The 15,627-nt window shown below is 43.5% G+C and overlaps 1 pseudogene; it reads right to left on the bottom strand.

Annotated features, from left to right (window-relative positions):
* Nucleotides 1-5,890: 5,890 nt before the first annotated feature.
* On the bottom strand, nucleotides 5,891-15,627 carry LOC147611478 (photosystem I reaction center subunit III, chloroplastic pseudogene; annotated as a pseudogene).

Here is a 15,627-nt window from a genome sequence, read left to right as displayed (position 1 = left end):
GGACGCACGATGACGGACGAGCTAGTGCACCAATGACACATGCTTCAAGCAAGGCTAAGGTAATCTCTTGACATGAACACCTCACCATGTTAAGCCTGATGCCTAAAATCATTCAAGGAAAAACAAGTACTTCAAGGGTGGATGCAATGCAAGTACCTTGGAGAAGCTCGTTTGCTTACCTCAACAGCAAATGGAGTCACGTACTTCAAAGGTGGTAGCAATGCAAGAAACTTGGGGGAGCTCCTCTGCTTACCTCAACAACAATGTAAGAAGGCTCGAGAAGCTCCTCTGCTTACCTCAGCAATGCAAGAAACATGGAGGAGCTCCTCTGCTTACCTGAACAACAATGTAAGAAGGTTGGAGAAGCTCTTCCGCTTACCTCAGCAAACAAGCAATAAGGACATCATAGGTCGTCTCTTGCACATCTATGTGGCTAATAATGGCCATCAATATTAGACAACATATAGTTATAACAACATCATAGGCCTCGTTAAAACAAGTCAAATCATGGTAGGCACATAGGCATCATTAGCTCAATTGGTTGCTGTAATATAAGACAGCAAAATCAGCAAATAGCTACAACCACATCATAAGCCTCATAACAAGTCAAACCACGGTAGACATGTAGTCATCATAGCTCAACTAGTTTCTTTAACGCAATCAAGGTGTCTATGCTTCAAGAAACAAATATCAAGGAAAGAGTCAAAGGAAGCAAAAAGTGCTAAAGCATGAAGAAAGTAGATGAGTTGGAGATAAAGCATAAGAATTGAGTTAGAGATTTAGTCCGATCCACAGTATACTCTATTGCATAAATGTGGAATCACAGACAGTTGGCTTCTATACTTCCAGAAGACTTTTCTCATTTAGCCACTTAGGAGTGAGTGACTTGATACACACATGGTCAATTATAAGGATTTTACAAGTGTTTCAAGATGATACATACAGGTGAGAGCAATGCTACGATGCTTTCTGTAGAATGAAAATACAGGACTATAAGGCCCAAATCCCAAAGGGGATAAAATAGTGCTATCTAAGCACATCCCTAACTAAGCACAACTCTAGCTAAGCACAAAGTGCCATAACTTGACATAGCTAGATAATAACTGAATGAACATGAGGTCACGTAGGCCCCATGGGTCCGGGGGAAAAAACCTCCAGCTGCCGGAGTAAAAAGTGCCCCGTGTGATCACTGGCACTCCCCGTGGGTATGTAACGGAACGGTAAAACCCAACAAACCCCCCTGGAGTGATATGTGATCACTGTACAAGTAAGCATCAATCACCAAAAGTAAATAGGTTTAAGGCATGTCGAAAGGCCTCAAACTTCTCCCTGGAAAGTGCTTTGGTGAAGATATCTGCGACATTCTGATCAGTAGGACAGTAGATCAGACTGACATCCCCTGCATGTAACCGCTCCCGTACAAAGTGATAGTGAACCTCAATATGTTTCGTCCGTGCATGAAACACTGGGTTCTTAGCCAAAGCAATAGAACTTTGACTATCTGAAAAGATGGGAGTGGGCTCATCAACAGAAGAAGACAAATCAGCCATGAGTCTTCTGAGCCATACACACTCTACAACTGCCGTGAAGGCTGCCTTGTACTCAGCCTCACATGAACTGGTCGCTACCGTGGACTGCTTCTTGCTCAACCATGATATACAGCAAGAACCAAGGAAGAAACAGTTACCACTGGTACTCTGTCTGGTGTCAAAATCACCTGCCCAGTCCGAATCACAGTAGGCATGCAGCTGAAAATCACCCCCCTTGGGATAAAGCAACCCAAGGTGCCGTGAGCCCTGCAAATAACGGAAGACCCGTTTCACTGCCTGCCAATGTGAAGCACGAGGACTGTGCATGAATCTGCTCAACTGTGACACTGCATACTGGATGTCTGGCCTAGTGTTACACAAGTAAATAAGGCATCCAACAGCCTGAGCATAGGTACTCACATCAAAAGGTTCACTGCTATCATGCAGTGACAACTTAAGCCCTGTCTCCATAGGAGTACTAATAGGCTTACAGTCTTGTAGACGGAACCTCTCAAGAAGTTTGCCCACATACTTCGACTGTACGAGCCCAATACCTTTCTCATCCTGTATGAACTGGATACCCAAATAATAATGCAGTGGCCCCAAGTCTGACATGTCGAATGTCTTCTTCAAATCAGCCTTGAAATCTGCAATTTTGACATCACTAGTGCCAGTCAGCAGTAAATCATCAACATAAAGTATGATGATAATCAAATCCCCCCCGTCCTGCTTAACATAGAGGGTGGACTCAGATGGACAGTTGACATAACCCTGGCTCAGCAAATAAGCATCTATCTTGGCATACCATGCCCGCGGAGCCTGTTTCAGCCCATATAGTGCTCTTTTCAACCTGCAAACTTTACGTTCACTGCCAGGTACTGCAAAACCAATGGGCTGATTTACATAAACTTCTTCCTGTAGATCCCCATTCAAAAATGCAGTTTTGATATCAAGCTGAAATACTGTCCACTGATAATGGGCGGCCATAGCAATCACAGATCTAACTGTAGTCATGCGGGAAGTGGGGGCAAATGTCTCATCATAGTCAATCCCCTTCTTCTGTGCATAGCCCTTTGCAACAAGCCGGGCTTTGTACCTGTCAATGGAACCATCTGCTTTACGTTTAACCTTATAAACCCATTTGGTCCCAATGGCCTTCTTCCCTGTAGGCAAGTCTACAAGATCCCATGTATGATTGCTCTGTATGGAGTGCATCTCCTCCTGCATGGCTGTCCGCCAATGCTCATAAGCATTTGCATCATCAAATGAGTCTGGCTGCTCTTCATCTGCGCATACCTCCATAACATAATCCAAAAGATGACCCTGCTCATGCAACCTAGCATCTGCACGTGTACGGCCAACAACTGGAGCATCCAAATGGCTGTCCCTCATAGTAGTAGTATACCACCTGGGTAACTGCCTCGCTTCCTGTATGCCATCCAATTCTTGCTGTACTTCATGTTGCATATCCAAATCTGCCATAGGCTGATTTCCAGCAGCTACAGGAGGTGCTACTGGCTGTGCATTACCACCAACAACAGGAACACCAACTGTATCATCCATAGGAATAGGCAAAAGCCTCTCAAATATGTCAGGAGGAGCCTGATAAGACTCATAACCAGCCAAGGAAAGTTCTGATTTTTCGTCGAAAATCACATCCCTGCTAGTCAAAATTTTCTTACTGACAGGATTATAGAGCCTATAGCCCTTGCTCTCCTTACTGTAGCCAACAAAAATGCATTTGACTGCCTTGTCATCAAGCTTTCTTCTGATCTCCTTTGGCACATGAGCATAAGCAATACAACCAAAAGTACGAAGATGTGCTACAGAAGGTCTCCTGCCATACCACGTCTCAAAAGGTGTAACCTTCTTCAGTGCCTTTGTAGGACACCTGTTCAAAATATGGCATGCTGCCATGATTGCCTCCATCCATAGGACATTCGGCATCTTTTTAGCCTTGAGCATGCACCTGGCCATCTCAAGATGTGACCGATTCTTAATCTCAGCCAAACCATTCTGCTGAGGTGTGTAAGGGCATGTGTACTGATGAGAGATCCCTCTCTCCTGCAAAACAGTATTTAAGATCTTTGACATGTATTCCCCCCCTCGGTCAGATCTGAGAGACTGCAACTTACATGAGGACTGATTTTCAGCCATGGCTATCCAAGCCATAAATGCATCATACACTTGTGACTTCCTCGTCAACGCAAATATCCATGTGAACCTGGAAAAGTCATCAATAAAAGTGACAAAATAGAAGTGACCCCCCAATGATTTAACATTCATGGGTCCACAAACGTCACTGTGTACAACCTGTAACTTCTGTGTGGCTCGAAAGGACGACCTGGCAAAAGAAAATCTGTGCATCTTCCCCAAAATACAGCCCTCACAAACATGTGGTGGTGGCTTCTGCATAGGAGGCAAGTCCTCCACCATGCTGTGCCTGTGCATAAGCATCAAACTTCCAAAATTGACATGCCCCAGACGAGCATGCCATAACTCTGCAGTGGACTGTGCAGGAGTAAGAGTGGTGGCCAAAAAAACAGCCTGATCAACAGGCTCTCGTGTATCCAACTGATACAGGCCACGCGTCAAAGTACCTGTCATCAAAAGACAGCCATGCGGGCTTCTTACAACACACTGATCTCCCTCGAAAGCAACAATAAGTCCACTCTTCGCCATGGAAGATACTGATAACAGATTCTTTTTGATTCCTGGTACAAACAAGGAATCCGTGAGGCATACAGTGGAGCCATCTATGGCTGTAAGTATAATCTTACCCACACCTTTCACTGGATAGGTGGCACCATTTGCACATGCCACAGTCTTTTTGACAGAAGGAGGTATCATGGATGCAAAGAAATCACGCCTGGCTGTAATGTGCTTTGAAGCACCACTATCAAAGTACCAAGCATTATCAGACTCACCAACATGTAGTGCATGGGAAGCATCATAACTGCATGTATAAAAACACCAATCCTGCTCTTCAACAAAATCAGCATTCTCTTCTGTAGTACCTGCAATAGAAGCATCGGCAACTAGACCTTTCTCCCTTTGCCTTTCTCGTGCAATCCTCTTAGGACACTCTGTAATGAAATGCCCTGGCTTTTTGCAATAGTGACAACGCCCTTTCTTCTTAGGCTTGTCACCATCCTTCTTCACGCCTGAAGAAGTAGTTGCACTAACACTGCCATGTGGTTTTGGTACAGGATGGGGTTTAGGCTGAAACTTGCCTTTCCCTTTAGATCTAGCATAAAAAGCATCCTCTGCAGCACCCGTCCTCATATCCTTGTTCTTCCTAACCTGCTCCTCCTGCAACAATAAAGAAACCAGCTCCTGGTATGTGAGTGGCTGTGGTGCATTCCTCAAAGACAAGTTCAACGAAGTATGGAAACCCAAGTAAGACGGTGGCAAAGATCTCAAAGCTGTCTGAACAAGCTGAGACTCTGGTATGATCTCATCAATGTTGATCAGCTGCTCTCTCAAATCTTGTATCCTATTCAAATGTGCCTGCATAGCATCACCTTCCTTCATCTCAAGATGATCCAGCTCTCTCTTTAAGAAAGAAACTTTAGCTTCATTCCTGGCTGCGTATAACCTCTCCAAGGTTAGCCAGGCTGCTCTAGCATCTGTGCAAGAGCGAATATGTGGAATAATCTGTCTCTGCACTGAAAGAGAGATAAGAGACATAGCCTGTGCATCTCTCTTATCCCACCTCTTCTGATCATCCGTCCTAGGAGGAGGTGGAGGTGGTGCCAGTTGCTGTTGCCTACCCCCCTGAGGTGGAGTGGCAGGTGCAACTGTAAGAGGCCTAATCTCGTCACCATTGACATACTCCCAAAGACCTTTGGCCACCAAGATGTTCTTCATCATGAAGGACCACATCGAAAAATTGGTGCCATCAAGCCTGTCCTCCTTGGACACAATCTGTAGCACATCATTCTGATTCTGTGCCATTATATGCAATCAAAAAGACAGTAACACACAGTATGTGTGTCTCACAACAAGTGTACCTGCAGCAAAATAAAAGAATACCCAAGAAAGAAGGTCACTTTATGTGACACTTACGGGATCAATAATTCTGATTTTCTGCTGCAGCATAATCAATGCATCAAATGTCTCACTGTAGTATCTGACAGTGCCTGCAATCTCCCACTTATGACAGTGAAGTCAACTATAAGTGCATTCACCACTGAGAGTTCTCAAAGCACATAAATCTGAATATTTAAATTCAGGCCTGCATTATTTCTGTGCATAAATCCCTGTGTAATCAACTCAAAAACTGAGTATTTTTGTCCAAGCTTGTATCTGATACTTCACACAATGTTCTTGAGCATAAAGGAATGAAAAGCCCCTTGTTTATCCACCACAGAACTGAGATTCACTCAGTGTGGATCAACAAGATAAATGTTGGTCTGGCCGCCTATAAGGCAGGCCTCTGCTGCCTGAATCTCTCTTGGGAAAGCTGATTGGACAGCCAATGCATGGCCCTAGGGTGGCTATAACTCTTGCCAGGTATCTTCCAGATGGCCTTGTTGCAAGAGGAACATCAATGATGATCTCTTTCTCAGTGGGCTTCTTGGCTGTGGCCTTGATCTCGATCAGATAGCTCCTTCCAACCCACCCGATCCATCCTGCAATGTAGAGAAACAAAATGCCCGGATACACAAATTCGCCCAGATTGGCTTGGTCCCCATCCACAATCAAATGCGGCAGCCTGTCGGTTCCGCACAACAGACCCTGCTTGCCATAGAAATCGAAGCGGCGATTGGTCTTCTCGATGGTAGCGTTGATAGCTAAGGCGGGGGCGCTATCAGGGGCGTACTTCTCGAGCCGTTTGGCGAGCTTCTTGATCTCCTTCTCCTCACGTTTGGCGAAGGCCTTGGAGTCCTTGCAGGGTAAAGCCAGCGACGTCGGCGAGGGCGGGGAGGGAGGGATCGTGCTAGCTGTTCTGTGCAAACCTGGCTCTGATACCAAATCAAGATGATACATACAGGTGAGAGCAATGCTACGATGCTTTCTGTAGAATGAAAATACAGGACTATAAGGCCCAAATCCCAAAGGGGATAAAATAGTGCTATCTAAGCACATCCCTAACTAAGCACAACTCTAGCTAAGCACAAAGTGCCATAACTTGACATAGCTAGATAATAACTGAATGAACATGAGGTCACGTAGGCCCCATGGGTCCGGGGGAAAAAACCTCCAGCTGCCGGAGTAAAAAGTGCCCCGTGTGATCACTGGCACTCCCCGTGGGTATGTAACGGAACGGTAAAACCCAACAGTGTTTAGTCTTTCAAGCTGAGTTTCACATGTTTTAACCTTGAAGTACAATACTTGAAGCATCTTAAGAGTGCTTACAACATCAAGTGACGAAAATTACAATATAAGTGAAGATGCTCGGTACACTATGTGCAAGTGTGTCAACATTGTTGGTTAAGAACTATGTTAGGCAAAGTGATTAACATACTCCCCTACCTAATTTTGATCTCACCCTCATGATTGATTGAAGAAGTAAACTGAGGGAAGTGGGAAAGTTGTCATACTTGAAGTGGATATTATTTCAGCATGGTGGGTCCATTGTCCCTCCTCCAGAAGAGGAGGTGGGGGTGTTAGTTGGTTAGTGGAGTACTAGTGATTAAGTATCCATCTAGTCCACTCCTAGTATAGGCCTAGGATCAAGTTCTTTGATTTGTGGCCCTTATTATATTGATATTTTATTTGCTTTCATTTTCATGTATAGCTTTTTCATCCTCTTTTGAGGAGTTTGAGTGTATTAGACTAGAATGAAACACTTACTTTAGTAGTAATCTACTATCACATCGGGGGTGTCCCATTAGATGATAAAGAAGTGAAGTTTATTAAATATTTATTTTTAAGCAATAGGTGAGGGGGATCCAGAGGAATGAGGACACAAAGTATTGTATGCTCTCTTTGATGCTACATCAATTGCCAAAGATGAAGACATATCAGTTTTTCCACATTGAAGACACGTCGTTGCGTATCTTTTGCTTCCTATGAGGTTAAGGTCTATAGATTTCTAGTTCTCTCTCTCTCTCTCTCTCTCTCTCTCTCTCTCTCTCTCTCTTTTAGATGTAAAAGTGACATGTATATGTGGACTTCTTCTATTGTTGTAGATCATGAGATTGGCATCTTGTTGGATTGGGTTGTAGAGGTGGAATAACTTGGGAATCTATTTCTAGAGATGGGTTGTAGAGTGTGGCGGCAAGGATCCATCAGTGAAGCACTCACATAGGATGCTAGTAGTGAGGCCACTAAGGGTGTGAGTTGAGCTGCTTTGTGTTGACTTTACAATTTATCATATTGCAATCAAAACCTATAGCAGTCAGCTTTTGTTGTATATCATATTTTAGTCAACTTTATTGCACTCCAACCATTCGTGAGGGTCATGTCATCCTTGATAAGGATTTACACACAAGATTCAATGTGCTAACACAAGATGGTGTGATGAATGAATGAGTCGATTAGTGTGGTAGACCATACTACCTCTTTGTCAACCCATTAAGGGTGTAGGTGGCAACAAGGAAAGACACCATGCAGTCATGGTCATGATTGGTTAACACTATATTAAAATGATGTCAGTGCAACATTCGATGATGCAGGGCTTGGTACTACCAGGTTTGTTGGGAGGCACAAATATTGGGTTTTCCTTCAAGATCTATTGTAACTCTAATTAGCATGTTTGGACATGTTTAATATTAAGGTTTGGATATGCTTTGCACTAATTGGATTATTTTCTCTTGATTGTCCTTCTTCTCCTTTCTTTCCTTTTTCTTGAGCCTTGAGCGTTTAGGCATAGCATATGATCAACTCACCCAAGGATTGCCACTCTGAGCTTCATGGAGGAGTGGTTGCATTACAAAAGAATCTTCATCTAGGTATTTGCAGAATAAATTTCTCAAGCAAATAAATTAATCAACCATTCAACCTAAAGTAATTGCATCAAATTTAACATAAATTAAACTTGAAAGATAGCATATAAAATAACACATCAAAATACTTAGCTTCTCCATGACAAAATCAATGGGTGCAATCTTTCCCTCCCATGTGTGTGGCCTATCCCCACACATGAGTATTTACGAACTATTATTCCAATAATAGGCCATAGTCTCCAAAAATCCAAAAAGTTTATTTAAATAACTTGGGGCTAAGGGAAAGCTTTCAAGCTTTACAAAATATTAAAAAGTAAATACTGTCCAAGTCTATGTTGTAAGCCTAAGCTTTACAAAATATCAAAAAGTAAATACTGTCCAAGTCTATGCTCTAAGCCTAAGCTTATGAAAATGAATAAAATGATGTACACAAGATAGCACACATATACAAAGCTTGTTCAAAATTATGAATACCTTCCAAAAAAATCATTTGTGTGTATCCACCTCAGTCCTCCTCACTTATAAAATATCCAACAAATAATTCAATGAAATCAACACATATTCCATAGGCATGCGAACCATCACCACACACATGTTCATCAAGCATAAGTTCTCCAAGAATCACTCTGCCATACAAACCAACATAGGAAGTCACAAGCATATGTCAATGTGTACCAAATGTATTAATATTTATAATAGCATCACCCATGATATTAATATAACTTGGCATAATGCAAAGACAAACCAAGCATCACCAAATTATTTAAGAGGGTAGAATAACATTTTTAAGAGGGCTTAAAATATTTTCTCATAGCATTGCACCCATCCATTGGAGGAAGATCTGCAATCGGTGTGACAATGATGAGTGCAAAAAAGAAGCGCAACAACGAGTAGCTCTCCACATGTGAGGATGAAACTCTTAAGCTCAACTCAAGCTTGGAAATTCATTAAGTTCCTCAACTTTTTCTCAAGGAGAGAATGGAATATACCTTTACAAATTACTTTACCATTATATATTTCTTTGGTTAATTGCATTCTTGAAAGATACCCTTTATCATTTATATCATGATGAATTTTGACTATTTAAATATCCTTGTTTGAGGATAACATTATAGATTTGAGAAGTCTCATGGAGCATTGAATAAAGGATATTGTACATAACAAAGATAATTGTGGGCATGTTGGAAAAGATGGAGTCCACACGACAAAAGAAGAAGAAGAAGAAAGCATAGCTCATAGTCCTCCATGGTCTCTTATCACCCATCTATGGTCTTCTAGTAAGAAATAGTTAAAGTTAAACATTTCCTACAAACAACAATGAAAACCCTTGGAGAAATGAGTAATATGTATTTTCTATCTTCCCAACAAGGGGGCCTTGTTGGGTTCGAATCTACCCAAAGCATCTAATTTCAATACCCATTCTTGCATTTATGTTTTAGAAAAAGATAAATTTTTGCAAATTAATATTAGATCGTCTACTTTAAAAGTTGCAAGCTCATATGTCAACCTTTTGGATAGAACATCAGCCCTAGAATTTGATGGGGTGATCCCAAAGTTTCATTTTAAAGGCGCATTTCTTAGTAAAGAGGTTTAAACATAATTCTTAGAATTTGAAGGGTGGCCCCAAAGTTTCATTTGAAAGGCTCAATTTTTTGTAAACAGTTAAGAAGGGCACACTTGTTTTTTTTTAATCCTACCTTTCTTTTGAACGGTACTTTTGTTCTTCCCTTTTGTGAAGTATAAACTCCCCTTTGATGGGTACTTTTTTTTATACCCTTCTTGTGAAGGATAATCCCCCTCTTAATTGTACTACAACCTTTGCACTGTAGAGCACCCAATTTTATAACACGCATTATATGTACATGATGATGGCATGGAAAAGGATGATCTTTAGAAAGATATACCATATCAACAAGCATATATAACACTTTTGTACTAAAAAGGGAGATGCATTTTTTATGTTTGTATTTATCCTTTTAAAGTTCCACAAAGCATGCAATAATATGACCAAAATGTCACCCAGCTTTGTTTTCAAGAAAGGGCCAAGCTTCCCCATGGACATTCCTTACACCTTCAATTATAAACCAAAGGGTGTTTGCAAGATGCTTACAAGGTGCCTATTTTTGAGAGGAAGTGAGGGGCTAAAAGACAAAGCCACCCACCCTCTAGTGAGATTGGGTGCATCATCACTACATGGTTGGAATGAGCCCCCAACTCATGGAATTTCTTGTGGATGCAATTGTAATCTCTCACTTTGGAGGAACTATGCAAAGCTTAACAATTGATTTATGCAAGGCATAGAACACCTTTTACTGCTATCGTGCTTAGCTTCACCTGCGATGGAGGTTGGGTCAAAGCACCATGTGGAGTGATTTCTTGCTTACTTTTGTGTTTGTCTAAGGTGAGCACAATGTCTCTGGTCTAACATATGAACTAAACTTCGTAATGACACTCTTATGCTTGCCTAGGCTTTTTTTTTCACATTTTAGATTGACCACTTGGACTTACCTAAGAGTGGGGCCTTCATAAGGCTGCAAACAGTGTCTCAAGTTCATATGCACTATAACAACCTTGATGCTTATGGTCTGGACCAAGATTGTGTTTACAGTAAACAACATTGCTATGCTAATATATTGATGTCTCGGTTTATACTGGTAACATTTACAACACACAATTATCAAGAAGCTCTGTTTTACACATCAGGAACAATTTTCGCCATGCCATTTCCCATTTTCATTCCTTGTTTCTCATTCACCTCTTTGAATAAAATATACACTAAGCTTACAAATCTGTAACACCTCTTTGTCAAGCACACCTAGACTAGGACAATGTACACCACAGTGAACACAAGGTCCCCTCTAGGGCAATATGCCCTCAGGAGTTGTCACAAGCTAGGAGGGACGTGAGCTAAGAGGTGCATGCTTAGCTCACTAGCACAGAGAACACACGCATGAGCAAGAAGAACACAAATGAACAAGAACACAGATGAGCAAGAACTGTGAGAATGGTGAGAACACCAGAATACGAAAATAGATGAGACTAGTATTGCTAAATGATCCCCATCACACAATCCCATATCCCTTTGTACAATGACGCTTGGCCTTTGGATTGGTCCAAGGGTGATCATCAAGTGGGGTTTTCATCAAGTGAGCAGAAGAGACAAGTGGGGTGATCATCAAGTGGGGTTTTCATCAAGTGAGCAGAAGAGACAAGTGGTGCATCATTGTAGTGTCAATGCAAGTGGTGCACTAGCCTAGGTGTCAATGCAATGAGCTAGATCGGTCTAAGGTAGCTGGCACTTTTATTCGGTCCAAAAGTGAAGGACCAAGGTGGCCACATGAGTGGGCAGCCAAGGTGGCTACAGATCACCCACCGCTTCGATTCACCATCCTCGGTGAATGGCAGAGAAAAGCCGATTTAGAGGATGGAGAGGCTGCCAAGACATTAGGTGATATTTATGAGTTAAAATAGAGATTACAATAGAGATAATTTAATCAACCTGTTCAGTGATACATATAATGAAATAAAATAAAATCCTACATACTAAACTTCGAATGTAACAGTAACCAAAAATAAACGAGGTTTTAGGTGTGAGGAGGAGCGGTAGAGCCATTCTGGCCTATAGATGGGAGTCCACTGGTAGCTGCACTCTGACTCTAGCTAGGACCGACACATGTGTGGCCATGAGGCTTCCAAACGTAAACTGCAGAGTCTATCGCACAGCCTGAAACTGAGCAGCCCGCTCCCTAAGAGACGGAAGCTATGCAAGATCCATATCCACCATAGCAAGGTGTGATCTAGCAGAATGATGCTCCACCTCTAGCGTGGCGGCGTGATGATGGTGGGATGCTATAAGAGAGGATATGAGGGTAGCAAGTTCTACACAAAGTTGCGTAATAGTACTAGTATCCTATGTCAGCTCCTCTTGAAGCTGGGTCACGTCCTGAGAGCATAGTCTTCTGGATGGTGTAGTTGGTGCAACACAACTCTCCATGTACCCAAGACCATTCCCATGATAGTAGGATAAAATAATCTATGAGGTGCTCAGAGTAGATGCATGCCTCGAGGGACATTGTCAAAGTTGTGCACCAAATGTTGGGCACGGGTGTGGCACGCGAAAGATCCAAGGTGTGCAAAAGCTTGGTGAAGGGTAGCTCATCCCATAAGGCATCATGAGTAGCATCTATGAAAGGAGAGAGATGTGCAGAAGTCGTCTCACGAATCCAAAAAAGATGCCGATGGGGAGGATGGAAATGATGATGGTGGGTGTGCACCAAGGCCTAGAGAGGTATTCACCCCAATGCGTGCAGGAGAAGCATCAGTGACCTATGGGCTTAACGGTGGGGTGTGCTCCAAGTCAAGAGGGAATAGAAGAGGAAAAGAGTCATGTGTTGAAGTGATGGGTACAGGACCAGCAGGTGGGGAGGAGAGTGGTTTGGTAGTGATACCGGTAGAAGGCAGTGTAGTGAGATTGGCAAGTTGATGAGCTGTATTCCTCTCTTGAGTGAGGGAAACCAGTGGTGTGGTCACCCAAGAAGCATAGATTGTGGATGAACCTATGGATAAACTGAAGGAGCAAAGGTTACTGGGATGAAGGTGCATATCGGCAACGTTGGCGCGGACACTTGGGCGGGCCTGTGTAGACACGTGCACGAACTTGCTGGTGCTGAGCAGGTAGGGGTGGAAGGGGCATAGGATGACTGCTTAATACTCGGTGCAGAATATAAATAAGGATGCGGACACTGGGACAAGCAAAGTTGGAGATGGATGGAAGATGGTGCTAGGCACGAAATCTATGACATTTTCGAATTGTCTCGTAGATGAAGTGGCCAAAGGGGTATGGTCTAGCCATGAATAAGTAGTAAAAGGCCTTTGTGGCAAAGGAAGAAGTAAGTGGGTGAGGGTTGGTGGGTAAGTCATGGAATAGAAAGAAGTAATGAAAAAGGGCGAAGAGGGACAAGTGGCGAGGAGAAGCTCTATCTCCTGTAATAAGAGAAAGAGTAGAGGTGCTCAATATAGTGGGCAAGGATGCCGATGATGAGGATCTTAGACCGGCAGGGCCAGCCATATTGGAAAGAGCTATGGCAGAGAGATGACAAGTGAGGTTATTGGCAAGACCAAAGTGAGGAAATTTGCGGATGAGGTAGGCGCACAATGCGGGATCGGCAAAAGGAAGTTATATGGTGGCCAAGCCTGTCAGGCCAAGTGTGGTGTCTGAGGGAGTGAAGAGGGAATGGAGAGGGAGGATTGGGAATGGGTCAGGCTCATGGAAGTTAATATAAAAAGTGTACTAGTTAGAGTTGCGGTAGGGGGTGATTGGAAAGGGGTGATGAGAAGATTGGAAGGATGTGGGATAGCCTGGCAAGTGGTTCGGTGGTTGAGGTTCCTCATCCCATGGCACGTAGGTTGGGTCGTCCGTGTCAGACCTAGGTGAGGGGTGGAGTAGGGGGAGCCTTCAAGGGTGGTGGTGGAAGAAGAGGATAAATCAATGTTATCCACTGGAACATCATCATCCATGGCAATGGCAATGAAGTTCTCTACCCACGGCCACGTGGAGCGGAAGAGGTAGACATGTTCCAGTTCTAGGTGACGATGCGGTGGACGGCCCTGAATTGGCACGGTCCAAAGTGGAGACAAGGATGGTGAAGAAAATGAAGTGCAAATTTTGGGCCAGAGCTACAACATTTGAAACTGGTGGAGAGGTCGAACGAAGAGGTAGCATGGTAGTGGTAAAAGTGGGACTGGCAAGTGAGCTCGCGCTTGTCAAAGTGGGAGCTTGTACCTACAATTGGTCCCCCAAATATGAAGCTTTAGTTGGGACTCGGGAGCAAAACTTGGACTTACAAGTGGCCCATAGAAGGGGGTTAGGCCGGCAAACAATCGCGGACCGGCAGGTGTACCAAAGATGTAGCTCGGGATTGGAAAAAATCTTGTGCGTGGATTGAAGCTCGGTCCTGCAAATGGAAGTGTGCCAACCTGTGGACCGGCATGTGGACTGGCAAGAATCGGTGTTCCAAAGTTCGGACCTCCAATAGGTGCACCAGCATGAGGAGTCATTGCGATGTACGTATGGGTGGTGGACACCATTGGAGGAGTGGGGGTGATAATGGAGACGAGAAGGTCCCTTGGGATTGACAAGGGTGGGGAAGTTGAGGAGCTATGTGGGGTAGAAGTGGCGGATGTTGAGGGTGATGGAGAGGATGCCATGGGGATGCTGATATCGATAGAAATAGGGGTCTACAATGAATGGAAAAAGAAATTCCATTAATTAGTTGATGGCGTTTTTAAATCTTTGAGTGGAAACCTTAATCGAAATGAGACGATTGTTTTTTTAAAACCTTAATCGAAATGATTCCTGCATTTTTTTTTCCAACGGTTGCAACTGCTCGCCCACAATAGATGCTGTAACAGTGGAAGAGAAACTGTTTCTTGCGGAAAACTCACTTTAGAAAGAGAAAGATGATGTGGTGAAGCGGTCTGCCAAAAGGGTAAGGCTAAAAGTTGATTGAAATAGTTGCGCAAAAATCAAGATGGGCTGATGGAAGAGGTCGCACAAAAATCAAGATGGGTTGATGTGCCAAAAGGCTTGAAGATGAGGCGGTAAGCTAAAGTGGAGGGGGATGAGGGTGATCCGGTGGACCAAAAAGAAGTGGAGTAGGTGTGACGGTGTGCCATTTTTTTTTTAAAAAAAAGCATGTGGAGGAGGGTCTAAATGAGGGTGGCACGAAATAGCAAGTGTGAGATGAGTCGATGTGCCAAAGCATGAGAGAGAGAGGGTTAGCGGCAAAATAGTTTTACGTGTGTTGGTGTGCAAAAGCACAAAGGAGCAAGAGAAATAAGGTTGGCGGAAAAACAGTGTCACATGAGTCGGTGTGGAAAAGCGGCTGGCAGCAAAACAGCAAAGTCTCAATTTAGTTGGGTTGGCAAAAAGCGCATGGTGCTAGATGAGGTGGCGGTGCGCCAATATTTAGTTGGGTTGGCAAAAAAAAACTTCTTAGGTGTGTGACACTTCACCGCCGCCACCTTCACACCATAGGGCGGCCAGCCTCGAGGCTGGCTCCATGCCGTCACCAACATCGTGTCACCGACCCCACTTTTGCCTTACCAACCTTCTTCGCCTTATGCGCTGCTTTTTCTGTGGCCATGTTGGAGAAGCGGTCGTAACCAAAGTAGCAGAGCAGGCACGCGGTGACGTCCTGGCGCAT

Source organism: Cibotium barometz, chromosome 47 (genome assembly GCF_041138505.1).
Source record: "Cibotium barometz isolate CiBa-2024 chromosome 47, ASM4113850v1, whole genome shotgun sequence".
In the NCBI taxonomy this organism is placed as follows: domain Eukaryota; kingdom Viridiplantae; phylum Streptophyta; class Polypodiopsida; order Cyatheales; family Cibotiaceae; genus Cibotium; species Cibotium barometz.
This window is presented reverse-complemented; position numbering and strand designations above follow the sequence as displayed.